The sequence below is a fragment of the Vicia villosa genome, linkage group LG1 (genome assembly GCF_029867415.1).
Source record: "Vicia villosa cultivar HV-30 ecotype Madison, WI linkage group LG1, Vvil1.0, whole genome shotgun sequence".
NCBI lineage: Eukaryota > Viridiplantae > Streptophyta > Magnoliopsida > Fabales > Fabaceae > Vicia > Vicia villosa.
Genome location: NC_081180.1, coordinates 35,218,026 through 35,227,611, shown reverse-complemented (window position 1 = coordinate 35,227,611; position 9,586 = coordinate 35,218,026).

Genomic DNA, 9,586 nt, shown 5'->3' with positions numbered 1-9,586 from the left:
AATTAAATTTAATAAAATCATGCAAGATTTAATAAAATTGTAAAATGAAATATGAAGTGAATATATATTATTATTTTTTTTATTTTTTGGAATGAATGCAAAGATATGCATATTCAGTAGAAGTAAACTCAGGAGGGCAAATTTTGGGGTATGACACCAACCCAGGCATGTCTTGGTAGGACCAGGCAAACACGTCAACATATTCTTTGAGAAGGTCTGTCAACTTACTCTTGATATCAGCATCAAGCAGTGATCCAATGGTCACTTCTTTTTTGTCTTCTTCAGAACCCAAGTTGATTTTTTCTAAAGGCTCTTTGTGAGGCAGAATGGCTCTTTCCTCGTGCTTAAGTAACCGAGAGATCTCGTCCGGAATCTCCTCTTCTTCCTCTTCTTCGGCTTCGAACACAGGAAACTCAAAGTTGGGAGAGGGCATAGGGTTATTGCATTCAATGGGTTTATCAATAGTTAATCTGCACATGTGATTTATATCTATCTTAGAAAATTTTATGAATGCAGGAGCGTATGCAGATTTTTTTTGGAAAAGTTTTTTTTTTATTTTTTTTTATTTTGGTTTTTTAGGATTACCATTTCCAGAAAAAGCAAAAATAAAACATATAATGTAGGGAATTCAAAATGACGCTTTATTTATGATTCATTTTTGAAACAAAGCCCTAAACACAAACTCATTTGTCTTGGGCAGGACAAAGAGGGAAACTTTTTAAAAACAAAGCCCTATACACAAAGTTATTTGGGCAGAACATTTAAAAGCAAAGCCCTATAAAACATCTCTCTGCTTTGGGCAAGGCAGGAGGTCAAAATAACAGCGAGGTGATTACTTTGAGCGGCGAACAACATTCGGAACGTCGACAGCCTTCCAGTAGCAACGAACTCCTCTGTGTATTATGTATTCAGGAAAATTCTCCCCAGAATTATCTTCAGTATTGACATTGACCGCTGGTCGAGCAGGATTTGAAGGTCCTGGTTTGTCAACCTTGTTCTTTGTAGAGTTGAAACGGTCTTCTTCTACTTCTTGAAGAGCATTAGACGAGTCACAATCTTCAGAATTTTCAGGATGTATTTCCCAGTCTTCAGGATGAAGAGACTCATTGTCAGCGACACTTTCCGAGTCAGTTGCGGGACCATCTTCCCCTTCATCTTCAAAAATGGCATTTATGTGATAATAACCATTTTCAGGATTATGAACCTTGGCAGATACATCGAATCCGAAATCTTCAGTAACTTCAGGCTGCTGAGAAAATTGACAGGGCTGATAAGCCTCTTCTGGTTGACTATTATATTCAAAGGAATCTCCCCATCCAGTTGGTTGGATATCCTCAATCGCAATCTTGTAACTTTCAGGTGCAGTGTATTTCACCATATAATCAAATTTTCCACTTGGTTGTCCCAAAGTGTCCCAGATCTCTGCAGGAATAGGCTCAATTTCTTTGCCTTTGGATTTCTCTGAAGGAGGATATGGTTCTTCCTGAGATATGTATCCCGAGTCATTGAGATAACATTTCCATTCTTCTTCAGGATCAGGTAGACCTTCTTCGATGCATTCCTCAATAAGGACATTGACCTCTTGAGGAATTGGGTTAAGGAACCCTCCACTATGGAACGTTTCTTTGATCGGACGAAGGGTTTCATCCTTCTTGGTGCAGTTTGAGAATGTTGGTGAACATCCGAGACCTGCTCTAGTTTCATTCTTGGTCGGGATCACAACTTGCCCCCAGCCAGTGGTAGTTCCATCTTTCACTACTTTTACTGCCTCCTTGTAAGAAGAAATTGATGCTTTCTTTTTGGAAGACTCGTCTTCTAAAGAGAGACCTTGGAACTGAGTTCCTTCCACATCATCAGCACCGATGAAAGAGAAATTGGATAAATGACTCACCATTAAGGCTTGCTCCCCACTTATTGTTACCAATTTTCCATTTGTTACAAACTTTAACTTTTGATGGAGCGTAGAAGTCACTGCCCCTGCTTCATGGATCCATGGTCGTCCCAACAGACAGCTATAAGCAGCTTGAATGTCCATGACCTGGAAGGTGATTTGAAATGTATGTGGACCAATTGTCATGGGAAGGTTGACTTCACCGATAACAGATTTTCGCGATCCATCAAATGCTTTGACAACTACACCACTGAACTTCATAGGCATTCCTTGGTAAGACAAGCGAGCAAGAGTCGTCTTTGGCATCACATTCAAGGAAGATCCGGTGTCTACTAACACATTGGACAAAGAGTCTGACTGACAGTTCATAGAAATGTGCAAAGCAAGATTGTGATTTCTGCCCTCCTCGGGGAGTTCTTCATCACAGAAGCTTAAATTGTTGCAAGTAGTTATGTTGGCTATTATCCCATCAAAGTGATTAACAGTCACATCATGATCTACAAAAGCTTGATCTAAGACTTTCATCAGGGCTTCCCTGTGGGCTTCTGAATTCAACAGCAATGAAAGTATTGAGATCTTTGAAGGAGTCTGCATAAGCTGATCCACAATTTTGTATTCACTTCTTTTGATAAGCTTCAAAATTTCATCAAAGTCTGGATTGACATTGGTTCCACTGGATTGACCAACATCAATGTTTGTATTACTGACAGGAGTTTCCTCAGGATTCCCCACTGGCGTATTGACAGGATTTTGCCTGGTTGTAGGAGCAACAGGCTGCTTTGGAGGTAGTGGAGTATACACACGTCCACTTCTTGTTACACGACTTACATCAGCGATGTTTACGACAGATGAAAGAGTTGGTAAAGGAACTTCTTGTCCGTCCTTTATCATTGTGGCATTGTAGTTGTATGGAACTGCCTTGTCAGAGTCATAAGGAACAGGTCCAGGTAAACAAATGATCAAAGGAGCAATAGGAACCTTCGGCTTGTTGTAAGTAACTTCCATGCGCTCCGGCATGTTGAAATGAGGAACGATGACGTTAACTGTAGGCATTTCCGAGTTGATATCTGAGACTAAAAGCTCATGCGGATAACATCCTATCATGTTAACTTCATTTTCATCCCTATTTCTGTAGATCTCAATAGTACCATTATCCAACAGAACTTGGAGATCTCTTCTCACAATTGAACATCCGTGAGGATCTACACAACATATGCTACAGGAACCGTATTGATGCTGGCGAAAATTCGGCCCCCGACAAAGAGTGGCGTGCATTTGTACCAAATCTGCTCTTGAGAAGTTGATATTATAGACTCGGTATTGGCCAGGACATCCATATACCATGTTTACAACATGTCCTCCATGATTGGGCAGCGGATTTGCTTGCACATTAGGATTCAAATTTCTGAAAGAGAGGAGATTAGATCTAACCAACCTCTGAACTTCATGTTTCAAAGCTATGCAGTGCTCGAGATCATGGCCAGGTGCTCCTTGATGATAAGGGCATGAGACCTCAGCTTTGTACCACCATGGGAGTTTCTCAGGTACTGGTGGTGGTGCTTTAGTTTGAACGAGACCTTTTTCAATCAGTGCAGGGTACAATTCTGTGTAGGTCATCGGAATCGGATCAAACTGTGGAGCTCTTTGCACACGATTCTGATTATTGTTCAGCTGCTGAGCCTGTGGTCGAGGCTGTTGTTGCTGAAACTGTGGGGTAAATCCCGGATTCGGTGCTGAATTAACGACTGGTGCAATAGCAGCAATCTGTTGTCGACGATTGATATTTCCTCTTGGCTTCCCTTGGGATACCATGTCAACACTTTGTTCTTTCTTCTTTGGGAAACCACTTCCGAACTTTTTGGTTCCACTCGAAGATCCACCTTCTTTAGTCAAACGTCCTGTTCGGACTCCTTCTTCTAGACGCATCCCCATGTTTACCATTTCGGTGAAATCACTTGGAGCACTAGCAATCATGCGTTCATAATAAAACGGACTGAGAGTATTCAAGAAGATCTTTGTCATCTCTTTTTCTTTTAATGGTGGATTAATCTGAGCAGCAGTTTCTCTCCATCATTGGGCGTATTCTTTGAAAGCTTCATGGTCTTTCTGAGCCATGGATCGGAGCTGATCTCTGTCTGGAGCCATATCCGAGTTATACTTGTATTGTCGGACAAAGGCCTTACCTAGGTCATTGAAAGTCCGAATATTAGTGCTATCCAAGCCTGTGTACCACTTCAGTGCGGCACCAGTCAAACTGTCTTGAAAGTAATGGATAAGCAACTGATGATTATCTGCATAAGTAGACATCTTCCTGGCATACATCACAAGATGGCTTTGTGGACATGAACTTCCTTTGTACTTCTCAAAGTCTGGGACCTTGAACTTAGCTGGTATTTGTACACTGGGAACCAAACATAGCTCCTGGGCATTCTTTCCAAACAAATCTTTGCCACGGATAGCTTTAACTTCCAATTGAATCTTGTTAAACTGCTCTTGGAGATCTCCCACAAGATTACGCTGATTTGTGCTATCACCCTGATCATGATAAATCTCATTGCCATCATAAGGAACAGTGTGAACCGTAGGGGTCGGAACTGTCATAGTGGGTTGAGAAAGTGCCATAGTGACTTGAGAAAAAGTTACCCCCTGATTTGGAGTAAATGCTGAACCTTGCGCAGCAGGCGCTTCAGTTGTAGCTGTTTGAACCCCAGAGAAATTATGGCGGAAACCTGTACCAAAGCTGAAAGGCGGGCCCCAACCTTCTGGCATGGAGAAAGATGGAATACCGAATGCAACTGTAGAAACTGGAGTAGTGACTTCAGATGTTACCGCTGCTTGACTGTTGGGTGGTGGCGGCTGATTCTGTGCGGCCATTAAGGAGTCAACCAGAGTAGTGAGACTTTCCAACTTTTCCTGAAGGGTGGTCACTGTACCACGGAGCTCAATATTCTCTTGTTCAGAGTGTTCCATTACTCTTCTTCTGTTCGAACGAGTATTGTATCTGTGATCTGATTGCGAGCGCGGTCGAGAAACTTTGAGACGCGACAGCTTGACGATCTAATGGAGAAAGATCCAAAAGATGAGACTCTATACAACAGACTCGATATGCAGAATGATGCATGCAAAAAGAAATTTATGATTTTTCCAAACATTTTTTAAAGATTATTTCCTTGCAAACATTTGAACACAAACAATTCTTTTATTCATTCATTATATTTTTTTTTGCAATAATGGAAAATGTTACAACATTGGAGCGTAGCTCCTTACAAAAGCAAATGATAAATGAAAATCTAAACAAATCCTAAACATCTTCATCAGATGAAGAACCAAATGCATTGTGCAGCTTGAGCTTCATGATTTCTTTCCCATAGTAAGCTTTCAACTCGGCCTTTTCAGCTCTCAGTTTGTCGACAACATTCTTCCAATCATCAGGAGTCGGAGCGTTACTTGTCGAGGCTTCAAGATTCTTCTTGCTTTCTTTGATGTATCTTCTGATTGCGGCATCTTTCCGACGAATCTTCTCATCTTTGCTCATGAGCCATCCATCTTGATAATAGAGAGTTTCTTCGTGATCTTTCACTCTTTTCTTCAACTTTCTATTTTCCTCATCAGTTTTACGAAACTTTTCTTCCCAAGCGTCTTTTTCTAACCTCATCTTTGCTAAAATCTCTTGGTATTCTTCCGTAGTGTCAATGGGAATGTTGGGTAGTTGAGACACCACAGGGAACATGGGTTTTTCATAATCATAAGGCATTTGAAACTCCTTTGCTCTTTTCTTTACCCAGCAGGTATAGGCGTTTGTAGCAATGCAGTTTCTTTCCCCACCTTTTTCTTTTCTTCGGACGTCGTACCAAGCTCTCACCATTCTTGTCTTCAACCTTTGAGGATCTTCCCCTTCTCGGTAAAAGTAGCATTCCACTGCGAGACCAATTGGTTTAACTGAATTTGCATATCCGAGTTGTCGTCGGGCTAGGACCGGATTGTAGTTAATTCCTCCTTGTGTGCCAATGAGAGGTACGTTGGCGAACTCCCCACAACTATCAATGGTTTCTGTACCACAGCGAGCCAAGGTATACCAATGAATATCATTATTAGCAAGAGACATAAGTCTTCGAGGCCAACGTAAGCCTTCTCGGTTTTCCGTGAAAATAGGGGACTTAGGTAAGTGTGAAACAATCCATTTGTACAAAAGAGGTGCACAACATACAATGAGTCCACCGCCTTGGCGATTCCTATGATGGATAGAGAAATACGTGTCACCAAGCAAAGTCGGAACAGGATTTCCAATCAGAAAGATCTTTATGGCATTGATATCAACAAAGTCGTTGACGTTGGGAAACAGAACCAACCCATAAATGAGCAAGGCTAATACAGCTTCAAAAGCTATCATGCTACCAGTGTTAATGAAATCAAAGGCTTTCTTTATTAGAAACTGCGAAGTCAAACCCGGAAAATTTCCTTTGGTAGTCCAATTACTTTCTATTTCAGATTTCTTCAAGTGGATACTTGCTGCAATGGCTGGTGATTTAGGAATGGCTTCCAAACCATTGAAAGGTATTTTGTCAGACACAGGAATACCCAAAAGATCGGCGTATTCTTCCAAGGTTGGTACCAACTGATAGTCTGGAAAGGTAAAACACCGGTAGACGGGATCATAAAACTGAACCAGAGTTTTGAGAAGTCCTTCATCAACATGAGTGTTCAAGATAGGCAAAAGCTTTCCATGGCTTTTCCTAAAATCAGAAGGATTTTGTACAGAAGATGCTAACTCTTTCAGCCTTTCCACATTAGGCATTTTGAAATCATACTTTTTGGTATGCCTTTTTACCCACTCCATAACTTAATCCTATAATGTTTGCAAGGAAAATCCTCTAAATTTTTGGAAAAATCATGTTTTTATGGAAAAAGATGGGTTTTTTTTAATGAATGTATGAATGCATGGATGCGTGGATGCCACAGATTCAAACATGGTATTACAAACATGGTAATTCAAACATAGTACACATAGGTTCAAAGGTCCAGCGTCACGAGCATGAGGTCAGAGAACCAAACATGGGATAGTACTAGGGTTTATCACCTGCAAAACATGTTCTACTGATACGTCAGAGTCTACATTCTTCTTTCGGATATTACCGGCTTGCACAACTGAACTTGTGAGCTAGAAATATTCTCAAGAAAAACTCGTCTGAGTGTGGTTCTCCGCATGACAACTATCCAAGTCTTCACCTGGATCGTTTCTGCACCACGTCCTAATAAGGCCAGGATGGGTTGGGGTTCTACAGCCAACTCAGCTTCTACAGTTCAATGAAAGCAATAATGTCTTCGCAACTGAACTTGCTAAACATATACTACAAACAAGGAACCTCCACTGAGCGGAAGGATTCTCATGCTGACTTTTTAAGGACTGAACTCCTTGTATGCCATACATGACTATACCCTCCACCTAATTCTTATGTGTACTTAATCCGGGTTAGGATTTGTCCATAATGTATCACTTGTAACAGAATCACACCAGTAACAGAACCAAGGAACCACACATGTAACAAGAATAAAATAAAACATAACAAATAGAAATAACCCTTTCTTTGGAGACAATAAAAAGATGGTCCCCAGTGAAGTCGCCATTTTTCTGTCGCGGGCGAAAAATCGTTTTGGTTCCTCTTTTTTGTGGATGAGACACCTGATGCCTTCTTTGGGCTCGAGTGCTCAAAAAAAAATGATTTTTCTTTTGTACCGACCAAACTTTTTATTATTTCCAAAGGAGGAAAAGGAAAAAAGCTGCAATAACCTAAAAGTGGGGGGAGAGATCTTTGGGTAAGAGGGTTGGTTATACGAAGGGAAGGTATTAGCACCCAACGTATCTATAGTACTCTATAGGTTTCTTTGTTATGTTTTATTCCATTCTTGTTGTGGTGGAGGTTCTTGTGAAATAGGTGGGACCTAAGGTGTTTGTTTGATTATGCTCGCAAAGATCATCGCGATCCTCTGCATACATATCCCCTAGAGGGAATCAGAGCATCTGTAGCTCGGGGTCTACGGGTGCTAAGGTTTGAATGGTTTTTTTTTGTTTTTTTGTTTTGCTCGCCAAGGATCGACCTTGTGCCTACGTATTCTCAAAGGGATGTTGAGAAAGTCAGAGCAATCGTAGTTCCCACTTATGCTAGTGGAAGCAAAGGAAAATAGACAAATGTCGTCTAAATGCTAGATGTATCTAATCTATATCATCACATACATCTGTTTGATTTTTTGTTTGAAAATCTTTTCATTATAAGCCCGGGGCCATGCCACTTAGGGTGCTTAGAATGATAAAGATGTTTTTGTTGTTTAACCAGCCTTGTGGCAAAAGTTTCAATGAAGTCAGCCTTGTGACAAAAACTTTGATTAATCAGCCAGCCTTGTGGCAAAAGTTTCAATGAAGTCAGCCTTGTGACAAAAACTTTGATTAATCATCCAGTACGGTGGTAAAACAGTTTGATTGATTAGCCAGCCTTGTGGCAAAAAAAGAGTTTGATAAATTTGATTGATTGATTGTTTGTGATGATATAGAAGAGATACTCCTAGCATAGAGATGAAAAATGTCTAATCTCCTAGGGTATTTGATTTGGATATTGGGGATGCTTATAAGAAGCCCGTGGGTCCTTGTACGAAGCCCAAGAGGAGGCTATCCGAGGGTCCTTGCATTGTAAGCCCAAGAGGAGGCTATGGGAGGGACAATCCAGGGTCCTTGCATTGTAAGCCCAAGAGGAGGCTATGGGAGGGTCACTCGTTTGTACAAAGCCCAAGGGGAGGCATGGTATAGTTGGTTTGAGCTCTTAGAGCGATTTCACCGAGAAACCATACTCTATGTCCTAACCTAAACTAGTGGAGATTCTTTGCACGAAGCCCAATAGGAGGTTATGGGGAACCTAGTGTTGTACTAAGTTGAACAAGCATATATAACACACATATGAACAAACATGAACAAGTATGAACAAGCATGCACAAGTACATGAACAGGTATGAACAATTATATATATGACAAAGTGTGTGTATATAATGGAGTTTATGAAGGAAATATACCTGTAAGCATGATCCATTTGTATACACAGGGTTCGGGACTCACACTCGGGGAGAGGTCCATTTGAATTTATTCAACAGCTATGTAAACAGGTATTTACAAAGGGGCTTGGGACTTATACCTACATGGAGGCCCGTGGTATATTTTTGGGAAGATTTAAAGAAAACCTTCATTTTTGGTTTGTTATTCAAAGTTAAAAAACACATTGATTGAGATATGTACAAAAGGCGTACAATGAAATACCTAATTTCATGTACTAGAGTGGGTATGTACAAAAGGGCTTGGGACTTATACCTACGTGGAGGCCCGTGGTTTATTTACAAAACATGGTTGATTGTTTATTTACAGACGCGTTGTTTGAAAAAACGGTTTGAAGATTTGTTTTGAAAGAGTTTTCTGTACAAAGAAAAACTGTATAAAGAAAAGGAAAGGGACTTATACTCTCTAATATTCGAGAGGCCCATGTTTTATTTTCATAAAACATGGTGGAATGGTTTAAAAAAGAGTTGAAAGATTTGTTTGTTAAAAAAAACTGTTTGGAAGTTTATTTGGAAAAAAGTTTTCTGTTAAAACAAAAACTGTACAAAGAAAGACGAAAGGGACTTATACTCTCTAATATTCGAGAGGCCCCACATCGT